Here is a 12998-nt window from a genome sequence, read left to right as displayed (position 1 = left end):
ATGCAAGGGCGCCCGTGGGAGACTCCGAGAGCAGCAGGCACCCCAGAGGAGGGCCCCCTGCGTGAGGCCGTGACACGGAATCTAGGGGGAAGCAGCTAACGTACGGTGACAGGAAAGCCATCAGCGCTGCGTGGAGCGGGGAGGGGCAGAGACCGACAGGAGAGGAGCGCAGGGAGCCTTCGAGGGTGTGGAGACATTTCCTGTTCTGGTTGTGGCTGTAGTTGCACTGGTACAGATTCGTGGAAACTCACTGAAACAATCCTGAAAATGAATGCGGTTTTGTCGTATGTAAATTACATCTCAATGAAGGTGACTTTTTAAAACACGTGACACCCCTCCCAAGCAGCTAAAGATGCAGGTAGGCCGACTTCCAGGACTGGGCCCAGGGGTAGGAGTGAGACTCGACGCCCGTTAGCTCAAAACAGCCTCATTCCCGCCTCTGCCACAGCGACTTGCAGACTTGCCCCCAGTCTCGCCCTATTGTTTTCCACTATTACTAGCTCTAAATTCCGTTGGAATTGATGAAAGAAAAGAGGTTCGTCAGGCTCCTCTGCTGGGCCCTCCTCACCTTCTCTTCCTGGACATCTGGCTGCCCTGGGCTGGGCCCTCTGTGACCTCACCTGGACCTCACTTCAACACTGTCTCTACCCTGAGACCCTGTATTAGTTTCCTGGGGAGGTTTTCACAAAGTTCCACAAACCTGATGGCTCAAAACAACAGGAATGTAACCTCTCACGGTTGCGGAGGCCAGAAGTGCAGGGTCAGGGCTGGTACCTCCTGAAAGTCTGATGGAGAGGCCACCCCCGGGCCCCTCCTGGCTGTGGGAGGGGCCTGCAGCCCGCGGGGCTCCTTGCTCTGCAGAGGCATCACTGCCGTACCTGCCCGACCTTCACACCACCTTCCTCTCTGCGTCTCTGTGTCCCCTCCCTCAGCTTAATTACATCCGCAGAGACTATTTCCAGATAAGGTCACATTCTGAGGTTCCAGGTGTACATGAATCTGGGGGAGACACTATTCAACTGACTACAATCCCCAAACTGTGTCTACAGTCCAGACCCCTCTCTGGAACTCCAGACATCAGGATCCCTGCTCAGAACGTTGAGAAGAATTTCAAGTATCTCCTGTCTAAAACCAAACTCAGTTTTCCTTCCCTAAACTTGCTTGTCCACAAGCTCATTTCAGCAACAGGCAACCGAACCCCTTCAACCCCGGTGGCACAGGCTGTGGCCTTGGGGGCACTCCAATTCTCTCTTCCTCCCCACCAAGCACATCAGCCAATCCCCTCGGCTACCTCCTCGGGATGTAACATAACTCCTGTAACCCAAACCCCTCAGCTTCTCACTCCTTCCCTGCCGGCCACTTGGACCAGTGCTTTCATCTTCCAAGGGGTCCCCCGCCCACTCCTGCCCTCTGCGCTCTGTCCTCCACGCGACAGACCTGTGGGACTTCTACAGTTATTCGAGTCATGTCTGTATTCTGTTCGAAATCCTCCAGGGTGCCCCCAGTACACATCTGCACCCTAACCATGACCTACAGGGCACGCTAACACAGGACCCCCGCCCCACGCTCTCGCCCTCCCTGCTTTATCTCCCACCCCCTCCATTGTTAACGCCCGGGACCCTGGCATCCGGGCTTTTCCTTGAGTCTGCTCAGCACATCCCTGATTCAGGGCGTTCGTCCTTGGGATTTCTCTGCCGAGAACGCATCCCCCAGACAACCTCGGGGGGCCCTCCCTTCCTTGGGTGTCTGCTCCAAGTCTCCTCCCTCCCTGCCCACTGGCGGGCAGTCGATCGGCTCCAGGCCCATTCCCGGCTTCTGCTTCACGGTCCCAGCAGCCGTTCCTTTGTCTGCAGCCTCTAGTGTGCACATTCCCCAGAGAGAAGGAGCCCGCTGACTCCTGCAGACCCAGTCACCTGGAACAGGGCCTCACCACCGGCAGGGGCTCCAGAAAGGTTTGCTGAGTGAATGCATGACTGAAGTATGATCGGCACGCAAAAATTAACGAGTGTGGGTTTTTCAAAAGCTTATCTCAAAAGTGCTAAAAAAAACACAAAAAAATCTTATCTTGTTTTTGCAGCAATCTTGGTATTGCTGATCAGGTATCCACCTCTCGCTGATGTGTAGGTGGGGGAGCTCACCACAATCTGGGACAGGCCGATTTTGTGATTTGTCATCTCGAAAGGGGAAGAGGTTTTAAGGTGAAGAGAAAGAAAAGTAGGTGGCCTTCCTGTGGGACATGTGCTCAAAGCTCAGTGGGGCCAGGCAACTTCCCTTCCGGCTTCTCCTCCCTCTCGACCCCTCGCTTGCCACCTTACCAGAGGCCACAGAGATGCTACGACCGTCTCGTCAGATGAAGCTCCTTAGTTTGACGGAATACACGAGGATTGGCCATTGGACAAACGCATCTCGGGGAAACAGATGGAATCCCACGCTGGGCTACATTACTTTTGGATTTCCTTTTAAACTTAAAATTCCCCCTTGGTTAAACAAAGATTACAAGCCTAGGACATGAAAGTATACAACCAATAGGACACTGCAGGACGTGACTGGAGTGGGAGGGTTACTGGGGTAGACGTACCAAGACAGAGGTCCTGACTGGACTAGGGTGTAATACAGCTCAACAGACCTTGGAATTAGATCAGCATCTGAAGCTTGGCTCTGTTGCTCATTAACTGGGAGGTCTGTGTAAGTTACTTCATCTCTCTGAGTCTCTGCTTCCTCGTGTGTGACGTATGGGGATGTAGCCACCTCCTAGGGAAGCATCTGACAGGTAGCAGATGTGACAAAAGGAAGACCTAAGAGGGGGAGGAACAGACAGGTGATGCCTAAGTCATCGTAAGAGATGAATGACGTAGATCTAACTTATGTTGGTCCAGCTTGTCAGAAGACTGTGAAAGACTTCCACTGAACAGCTAAACTACAGCTCCAGACCTGAAGCTGATAATGCCTTTTGGGAACCATCTCTTTAGAAGGTTAAGAGGAGGGCTTCCCTGGTGGAGCAGCGGTTAAGAATCCGCCTGCCAATGCAGGGGACATGGGTTCGAACCCTGGTCCGGGAAGTTTCCACATGCCGCGGAGCAACTAAGCCCGTGTGCCGCAACTACTGAGCCTGCGCTCTAGAGCCCGCAAAGCACAACTACTGAGCCTGCGCGCCACAACTACGGAAGCCCGCACGCCTAGAGCCCGTGCTCCGCAACAAGAGAAGCCCCTGCTCGTCACAACTAGAGAAAGCCCAGGCGCAGCAATGAAGACCCATCGCAGCCAAAAATTAAATAAATAAATAGCCCTTTAGAAAAAAAGGTTAATAGGAAAATGACTCATTCAGGTACGAGGTTTGCAGATACAACCATTGTGTCAGCCAGTGCTTTACAGAGGAACCCCCAAAGTGGAGGAAGTAGGTACGGAGGAACGAGAAAAGAAACAAAACAGCCACGAGACGTGGGGTGGCCACTCTTCCTACCACCTGGCGGAAATCAAGGCTAATTAAGGGGACGCCAGTTTCCATTCATTTGATTATTTAGCAGAGCCTAAAAACTTCCCCTTCTGAAGAGGAAAAAAGAAAATCCTTCACCTGCTATTCCGTGGAAGGAGGGGGACAGATCCAGTTCCCGCTACCCTCTGAGGTCCTCCAGTGAAGGAGTCGCCCACTCCGTCCCGCCCACGCAGCGCGTTCCAAGGAGCCCAGCCTGGATGCAGCTCTTCCCTCCCCGCCAACCGCACTTCTCCACTCACCGGCTGATCCCTATTCTTGGTGATTCGGCCCAACACCGATGGCTACTTCTGCTCTCATGTTCACCTCCAGACCAAAGCCATGGTGGATTCAGGAACTCATGGCAACCTTGTCTGCCCAACCCTGGCCCCAAGGGATATGCTGCACACGTGACCCAACGCCAACCTGGCTCCCTGAAGAGATACTGCTGGTCTGTGACCTCTGTCTGGAGGAAAGAGGGCAGTGGGATCTCGCCATGACCCAGAGCCTCGTATTCTGAACCACACAGAGGCCCACACCAAGGGGCTGCTGTGGTCGACCACACTTGGCCCGCAGTTTCCATGGTCCCCAAGTTCCTGGATTCATCAAGGACACCCAGTTGTTCCCAGGGATCCTGATTTCTCCACGCTGACCACTGCAAGATACGACTCCTTGTTAGAAGGAGGGGGTTTTCTTGACGTTAGCCCAGGCTGTAGTCTCTCAGCAGCTAGAACGTCCGTTTGCCCCTGAGTCTGGCCTACCCTGACTCGGCTCCATAACCAAGGACGCAGCACCTGTTCCCCTGAGGGTCGCCACCATGCGCTACAGGAGGACACACGTTAGGAGGGTCCACGTGAAACAGGAGGCCTTGCCTCGGGGAGATCCGCAGCACTGGGCCCAGAAGGTTCCATTTTTAAACCAACTCTTCCACATGACTCTGATGTTGGCTGAACTGAAGAACCACTGAACTAAATGATAAGTATTTTTTTTTTGTTTCCCTCAAATTTTAAGTCTCAGATTGACCCTTGTACATTATACTTTTCCACGTACAACCATGTTCATTGATACTAGCAACTGATCTGAAATGACTCCTTTAAGCCTACATATTTTGTTTTGAAAATTTCAAAGTATCATATCTTAGTAGTTTGCATTTACCTTATACTTACAACTCCTCCCCCTCCCATCATCTGTGCAACTATTTTCATATATTCTACTTCTACATATGTTATAAACCCCATTTACTATTTTTGCTTTAGTCAACAATCTTTTGAAAAGCTATAAGAAAAAATACTTTAAACATTTATTGTTATTGTTTCTGGTGCTCTCCATTTCTCTGCGTAGATCCAAATTTCCATCTGGTGTAATTTTCTACAGCCTGAAGAACTTCCTGCGACATCTCTTGCAGCACAGGTCTGTTCACATAGTTATCTCAGCTTGTTTGTCTGAAGAAGTTTAATTTTTGCCTTCAGTTTGGAAAAGTATTTTGACTGGATACAGAAGTCTGGGTTAATAGATTGTTTCTTCCTTTGGGTACTTTAAAGGTGTCACCACACTATTACCTTCTAGTTTGCTGAACATCTGACAAGAAATCTACTGCAATTGTTTTTCTTCTTTTTGTAATGTTCCCCACCCCCATCCCCACCCCCGGATGCATTCCATATGTTCTCCATGTCTTTGGTTTTTAACAGTTTAGTTACGATATGTTTAGGCAGATTTTTGTGCTTTTTGGGTTTAGGAGTCTACTTATTTATTTTTGTGTTTCTACTGTCAGGGTTCTCTGAACTTCATGGATCTGGAGTTTGCTATCTTGCACTATTTTTCGAAAATTTTTAGCCATTATCTCCTTAAATGTTTCTTCTGATCTATTCCTTCCCTCTTATTTATTATACTGGGACTCCAACTGAATGTGTTAGATTATTTGATATTGTCCCAGAGCTCTTGTTGGCCCTGTTATAGTTTTTTTCTTCAGCCTTTTCTTCTTTTTGTGTATCACTTTTTACAATTTCTGTTGACCTATCTGCAAGTTCATTCACCTTTCCTCAGCTGAGACTAGTCTACTGGTAAGCCTGCCGAAAGAATTCTTTGTTTTATATCATTTCTTTTTAATTTGTAGCATTCCTATTTGTCTCTTATAGTTTCTGTCTCTCTGCTGAAATTTCCCATCTGTTCATGCATACTATATATCTTTTTCTCTAGATAATTTAACATATTTATCTTGGTTATTTTATTTTTATTTATTTATTGGCTGCACTGTGCAGCCTGTGGGATCTTAGTTCCCTGACAAGGGATCGAACCTGGGCCCACGGCAGTGAAAGCGCCGAGTCCTAACTCCCAGGCTAACCAGGGAATTCCCTACCATGGTTATTTTAAAGTCCCTATCTTAGACTTCCAACATCTGGGTCATCGCTAGTTCTCGCTCTGTTGGTTGCTTTATCTGTTGGCAATGATTTGGTTTGGTTTGGTTTTGCTTTGCTTTTTAAAGTATCAACTTTGGATTGACTGCTGAAAACCATGCATAAAGAAACAGTAGAGACCAAAGTAGTTTTTATGCTCATAACAAATCATTTTATGTGTGGTTCCAGGGGTAAGGAGGTTGTCTATCTAGTCAGGAGTCGGGCTGGGTTTGAGATTTTTGGGTCTTTAATCATTACTTCCGGTGCGCTACAGGCTGCCTTCCCTTACAGTGGGTAAGGCGCTGGTGGGTTTCTCTCAGTGTCCCTGCTCCATCCCCCCCCTCAGCCATTCCTGGGTCCCTGTGCCAGACCGAGGTTCTGTCTCCTGCCCCTGCCCCTCCTGCAGAAATAGACGGCTACTGTTTATGATTCGTGCTCAGCTCCTGGTGGTAGGAGGAGGAATTTTCTGTTGTCCTGAGTCTTAGGTAAGCCCTATGAATCTGGGCCTTGACATAAGGCAGGGGTCCCCAACCCCGGGGCCACCGACTGGTACCGGTCCGTGGCCTGTTGGGAACCAGGTCGCACAGCAGGAGGTGAGTGGCGGGTGAGCGAGCCAAGCTTCATCCGTAGTTACGGCCGCTCGCCATCACTCGCGTTACCACCTGAGCTCCGCCTCCTGTCAGATCAGCGGCATTAGATTCTCACAGGAGCGCAAATCGTACTGTGAACTGCGCATGCGAGGGATCTAGGCTGCGTGCTCCTTCTGAGAATCCAATGCCTGATGACCTAGGGTGAAGCTGAGACGGTGATGCTAGCGCTGGGGAGCGGCTGCAAATACGGGTTATCATTAGAGCGAGTCTGACTGCACAGAGACCATAATAAATCCATTGCCTGCAGACTCACGTCAAACCTTATCAGTGGGTGGCAAGTGACAACAAGCTCAGGGCTCCCACTGACTCTGCATTATGGTGAATTCTATAACTATTTCATTACATATTACAATGTAATAATAATAGAAAAGTGCATAATAAACAATGCGCTTGAATCACCCCCAAAGCGCCCCCCACCCCCACTCTGGGGAAAAACTGTCTTCCACGAAACTGATCCCTGGCGCCAAAATGGTTGGGGACCACTGACATAGGTTTTCAAAGCATTCCTGCCCCTCCTTCCCATGGAAGCTCCACTCTGCCTGTATTTGCGGTTGGTCTTGGGTGGGAGAAAGTTTCCTGTCCCACCCCTAGCGGCAACAGATCATTGCCTGTCCTTGGACGAGAGATTTAACAGCTCTTCTCTCAGTAGCTCAAGGCTTTTGCCTCCTGGCAGAAAAGGGTAATGGGAAAGGACAGAGTTTTATGTCTGTTTCCCAAGAGTCTGAAGTCCTCGTGGGAAACTGTGCCACTGAGTGGACTCTCTCCAGGGTCCTGCCCTCAAGCACTCCTGTGATCACCTGGAGAGGCTGAAGAAAAGAGCCTGCAAGCAAGTATGAACGTCCCTGTGTCCCAGGCCCCGCTGTTTGAACCTGATCTTCCAGCCCATCTCTGGCCTTTAAGGATCCTTTGCAATCAGCTGCTCTCTTTGCCACGGTAAGACAGCCAGCTCTCTCTCCTTCCCGTGCCAAGCCTGGGATGCTTCATGCATCTCATCTCTCTTCTACGGGGCTCTCCCTCTCTTCGGAATTCGGCCCACAGAGCTGTCTTGCACCTGAAGCTCTCTGAAGGGCTTAAGAAATGCTGTGATTTGACAGATGACCTGGAGTCTCCTTGTTGTTAGGATGGGAACAAATCTCTCCTGAGGCTTCCTTCGTCGTAAAAGGAGGTGGACGTCTAACATCCGGCATTTAATACTGAACAAACACTTGCGTGATTCCAGGGGCAGCAACAAACAAATTCAGCCCCTTCACGGAAGAAGTTCACGTTTTAACGTGTGTCCAAGTTCCCGCATCCTGGGGTCTCGGTAGAATCCAGAAGGGCCCTGAGCAGGCTGAGACGATGCACCAGGGTCAAAGCTTACTGGGGTTGGGAGGCACCTGGGGTCACCTGGCGAGGGTGACCAGAGGCTGCAACCCAGGACGGGCAGAAGGTGAAACCAGGGGCTAGCTCTCCAGAGCAGGGCCAGATACACGAGAAGCAGCAATGAAAGCTACGAATCAAAGAAAGCAGGTGCGGTCCATATACACAATGGAATACTACTCAGCCATAAAAAAGATTGAAATCCTGCCAGTTGCAGGAACATGGATGGACTTGGAGGGTATTATGCTAAATGAAATAAGTCAGAGAAAGACAAATAGTGTATGATATCACTTACATGTGGAATCTAAAAAATACAACAAACTTGTGAATATAGCAAAAAAGAAGCAGACTCACCGATATAGAGAACAAACTAATGGTCACCCAGTGGGGAGAGGGAAGGGCGGAGGGGCAAAATAGGGGGAGGGGAGTAAGAGGTACAAACTGTTAGGTATAAAATAAGCTACAAGGGTATATTGTACACCATGGGGAATATAGTCAGTGTTTTATAACTATAAATGGAGTCAATAACCTTTAAACACTGTGAATCGCTATACTGTACACCTGTAACATATAATATTACAACTACACTTCAGTTAAAAAATTAGATTAATGCATAAGATGAAAGGAACAACACAAAACAAAGACAGCCCCCAAGCAGACAGTTAAAGGACTGGCCACGTCCTAAGATGGAAGCCCCTCTCACGCGTGCCGCTTCGGGAGGGTGCGCTGTCCTCGGCTGGCTGACTTAGAGCACTGCAGGTGCTGATACGCGGTCAAGACAGAGCCAGGGTGGCCGGAGAGGACGGGGCCTACGGACCCGTCTAAGCAGCAGAGGCGAGAACATTCTCACGTGGTTGTCCTCCGGTCATCTGTTACGGGCTGAGCTGTGTGTCATCTCTCTGTTCCATGAGGAGCCCCGAGTGTGGTCATTAGAGATCAAAGTGTGGAAGAAAACAGAAGACATGTCTCCTCCTCCCAGAAGTTTAAGATTCAGGGCTTGTGAAGCAGCCTTCTTTGATTAGCTGTGCAACAGCCCGTTCTTAGATGAGAACCCAGAAAACCATCATTTCTAATTCTGAGAGTCTCGTGCTTCTCAAATTTAAGGAACACATAAATCCCCTGAAATCTTGTGAACGCACGGACACTGGGACCACAGCCCTGGGGTGGGCCCGAGAGTCTGCATTTCTAACAAGCCCCGGGAGACACAGTGCTGATACAGTACAGGGACCACTCGATGGGCAGCAGGTATCCAGAACACAGACCGGGCGCTGATCTAGGATCCACCGAGCGCTCCTAGAAGGTCTGCAGCCCTCCCAGCTCTCCCACCACTAAATAAACCCTGGGAGGGGCAACTTGTAACTCTGCAAGTTGACTAAAAGGATGTCTCAACTTGAGGACCTGAAACAGGCTTTTGTGAAGGGCCTCGCTGTAGCAACCGGGACTTCCCCAGGTTTCCAGGACAGAGCTAACACACAGCAAAAGCGCTGATGGCGTTCCATTAAAGCAACTATCAAGCACCCACTCTGAGCCAGGCACCAAGCATTTTAGGTATGTTGCTACCCCCCAACCCCGTGTTCATTATTTACTTACCTTTCCACATTAATACACTCTACAAATGAATGTAATACCATAAGCCTGGGACAAAATACAAGCCTATTGTTTGTCAATTTCAGTTTGTCTGCACATCTCTAATCCTTCCCCTAACCCCTGGAATCTACCCTCCCAGCAGAAGGGCGTACCCTTGTCACTCCATTACTCACAATCCCTGAGTGTTTCTGCTGTGTGTTCTTCTATATTAAGTGACATCTCAGTCAGCGGACACAGTTTATGCTAAAGCCAACTAGACATCTGCTGCTATCGGTGAGATCGTCTAAAGTCACCCCTTACTTGAAGATGTGTACACTGGGCACACATCTTAAGAAAGACCAGTTCCCAACGTAACACAGAACTCGTGGGGTCTTATTTAATAACAGATCTGCTGGCATGAAAGTTGTCACCAAAAAAAAAGTTCCTGCTGATACTTTAAATGGGAATATGGTCCATATGAACCCCTTGTCTTTTCCTTAGAGGTTTTCTTATCAGCCTCTCAGTGGCAAAAATTATTGAACACTTAATTTCTATTAGGAGCAATGACATTCAGCTTTTCACTTTAGATAAAATCACGGTTCCGGGCTCCAAGTCTCTAGGTCCCAAATCCATCTTTATCTGATCGTTAGTTCCTCGAAAAAGCTATTCCTAAAAATCACTGTAAATTCAACCGTGAAATGGTGGGTCTTGTTTGGAATTTTCCTCTGGGAATCAAAGAGGACCATGTGCCCTGCCATCCCCCAGTGCAGCGCTGCCTGAAACGCAGAGTGCTTTCACGGGCGAGGTGGAATTGGTGTGCTCAAACGCCCTGCTTCTCTATACATGTCCGTACACATGCACAGGGCAGATTCCAGCTCCCCACCGAGTTGGTTTCCTTCGTGAGCGAGACTGGAGGAGATCCCTCGCACTTAAGGCAAGCCCCTTAGGTGCTGGATCCAAGTAGCCACATCCTCTCTCCTCTCGTGGCGCTCCAAACGGGGGAGCCCTGTCAGCTTGCCTCCCCAAGTGATGGCGGTGTGGGCCACGCCTGGGAGGGACACGGATCTGGGCGAGACATGAGGCTGCCACCGTAGCAGAATCTAGCCTACCCTGAGTGACCTGTTTGGTTTATCGTAAGTGACAAGTTTGGAAAACTCAAAAGGTAAACAAAGATCTCCCTAAAGAGAAATGATCTAAAATTTTCTTAACTTCTTAGAACACTTCTTCAAGAGGCGTGCTTCAATGGCTCTAAAGCAGGGTTATTTTAGTCCTTTCTTGCCCTTTGAAGAGAGTGGGCTCCACCTCCTAGAGGGTATTAGAAAAGCTGCACTCAATTCTGGGTGCCATGCCTGGGTCCCTACCTCTGCACCCAGCAGTGTGCCAATGAGCACTTTGCATGGGTAATCTGCTGTTCCCTCCACACACCTACGAGGAGGAAACATTACAACTGAGAGCAGAGAGGGAAACGTGCCCACAGTCACATGGCCAGGAAGTAATGAAACCAGGATCGGACCCCAGGACTCCGTTATGTGCTTAGTAAATGCAGTACTCACAACATACTGACTTATCTCTATACCCACACCCTACGTACAGAAGACATACCATCTGGAGATGCTGACTTTATACTGGTGGCCCCACAGATCCTGGTTAAAATCCACACATATTGCTTAGGAATAATAGTCTTCGAAAACAGAGGTGAGGGGGAGACGATGAATTGAGAGCCCACTGTGTGCTGGGTGCTGCCTTCTTGCTCAGTATTCACAACCTTTATGCCAATGAGGTGCTATCTCCATTTTACAGACGCACAAACTGAGGCTTGGAGGGAGATTAAATAACTTGGCCCTAATACATGTACTGCATATCAGAATTAGATTTCAATCCAAAATCTGTCCTTTATGTGGCCCGTGCTCTCCCCACACGTGATGGTACAAGGTGTTTCAGAAGTGGATTACAAGAAAGCCACGTTTTTCTGGAGGTTGCTAGAAAGATCCGGTGCCTGGCCAGCCGCATCATGACGAATAAGGCCACGGGACACACCAGGGAGGAGAGACGCTGTAAAGGGAGCTGAAGAAAGCTCGTCTGCTTCGTCTTTCCATCCCACGGCCAGGCCCAGGCCAGAGCAGAGCTGCTTTGTCTCCCTCTCCGATCTGACTGAAATCAGAGTACTTTTCAGGGGAGTACTCAAATCGGGTACTCTTAAGGAGAAATCAGAAATTTAACTGGTTTTTTGATAAACTGATGAAGTTTTATTTTGGACAGAAAAAGGCAACTTAACTGATGGCCAGTTTTCCCACTAATTCTATTCTCCCCTTCTTTCTGGACACAGGGCACTCAGCTGGGGAACAAACTTTCAAAAACTGGAGAACCAAACCTGATTTCTATCATGGTTACTTTTAACTACGAATCAAGTAATGTTAACTAAACTAAACTAACTAAACTAACTAAAACTAAACTTAAAATTAAACTTAAAATATGTAAAATAGCTTATTAATATTTTTATACTTTTTGCACGATGAAGTATATTGGGTTACATAAATATGTTTTTGCATGTTGGATCTGTTGTGTTTGAGAAAATCTATTATTAAAATTAGCTTTATCTGAAAAAAACAAGAAGCGTTATTATAGTAGCTACTTTGACGTCTTAGTCTGAACATTCAGATTATTAATTAATGGATTTGCATTTTAAACATTTTCTATGTTAAAGTTTCCAAATCTTTTATTTAAAGGTAAAATTTAATTAACGAGAGCATTCCACCTATGAGTCATCTTACTAAGAAGGGCTTTACCTCATACAAGTGTGTCTGAATAAAGGCTGATGGACAAGGATACCTACAGTATGGTTGCTATTATATAACAGAACACGCACTTAGCATATAAATTATTTCTAAAACCACAGAGGCCAAACCACAGTGGAAAAGTCAGCTACTCTGGAGAGAAATAGCAAGGTTATCTTCTGCAAAGTTTCCTATTCAGGTATGCATTCTAAGGTGACCTATATTTCTAATGCTTCTGAAAGCCCACACGATGAGTTAGTCTCTATGAAAAAAATGTTATTTTTGGAGAGTTTGCCTCTCTGGTCCTGTATTCAGTCTCACAGACAGGCTTTAAATATTGGGAGATATTTAAACTATTTCACAGCACTACAGGTCTCACTCCTTTTTCAACATGCAGAGATAGACCTCAGAGAATCCTGGAGTTTTTTATCAACTCATTTTTTGAGAATTACTTAAGGAGTAGACATCACCTATAAAAATAGCCTGATATCTATATATACCTCCCTCCCTGCCTTTCGGATTCTAGTAATCTCAGAACTGGATGAGGGAAAATCTGCTGGATTTTATATCTTGAAGCAAGTAATTTAGTAGATGATTTTGTCCACACCACAGCAGTTGAGAATATTTCTTCCCAGGAAGTTTCTGCTGCTAATTGATCCCGAAAAGTCAATCACTGATAGAAGTGATAAGACAACTGTGTATGGTGGGTCATTACTGTATCAGCTGATGGCCCAGTCTCCTAAGAGGAAGACAAAGACAGCTTCACATTCCTTCCCTCCAGGAATCA

The sequence above is a fragment of the Neophocaena asiaeorientalis genome, unplaced genomic scaffold, assembly GCF_003031525.2.
Source record: "Neophocaena asiaeorientalis asiaeorientalis breed wild unplaced genomic scaffold, Neophocaena_asiaeorientalis_V1.1 scaffold649, whole genome shotgun sequence".
NCBI classification, from domain to species: Eukaryota; Metazoa; Chordata; class Mammalia; order Artiodactyla; family Phocoenidae; genus Neophocaena; species Neophocaena asiaeorientalis.
The sequence above is the reverse complement of the archived record's forward strand: the minus strand, read 5'-3'. Positions refer to the sequence as shown.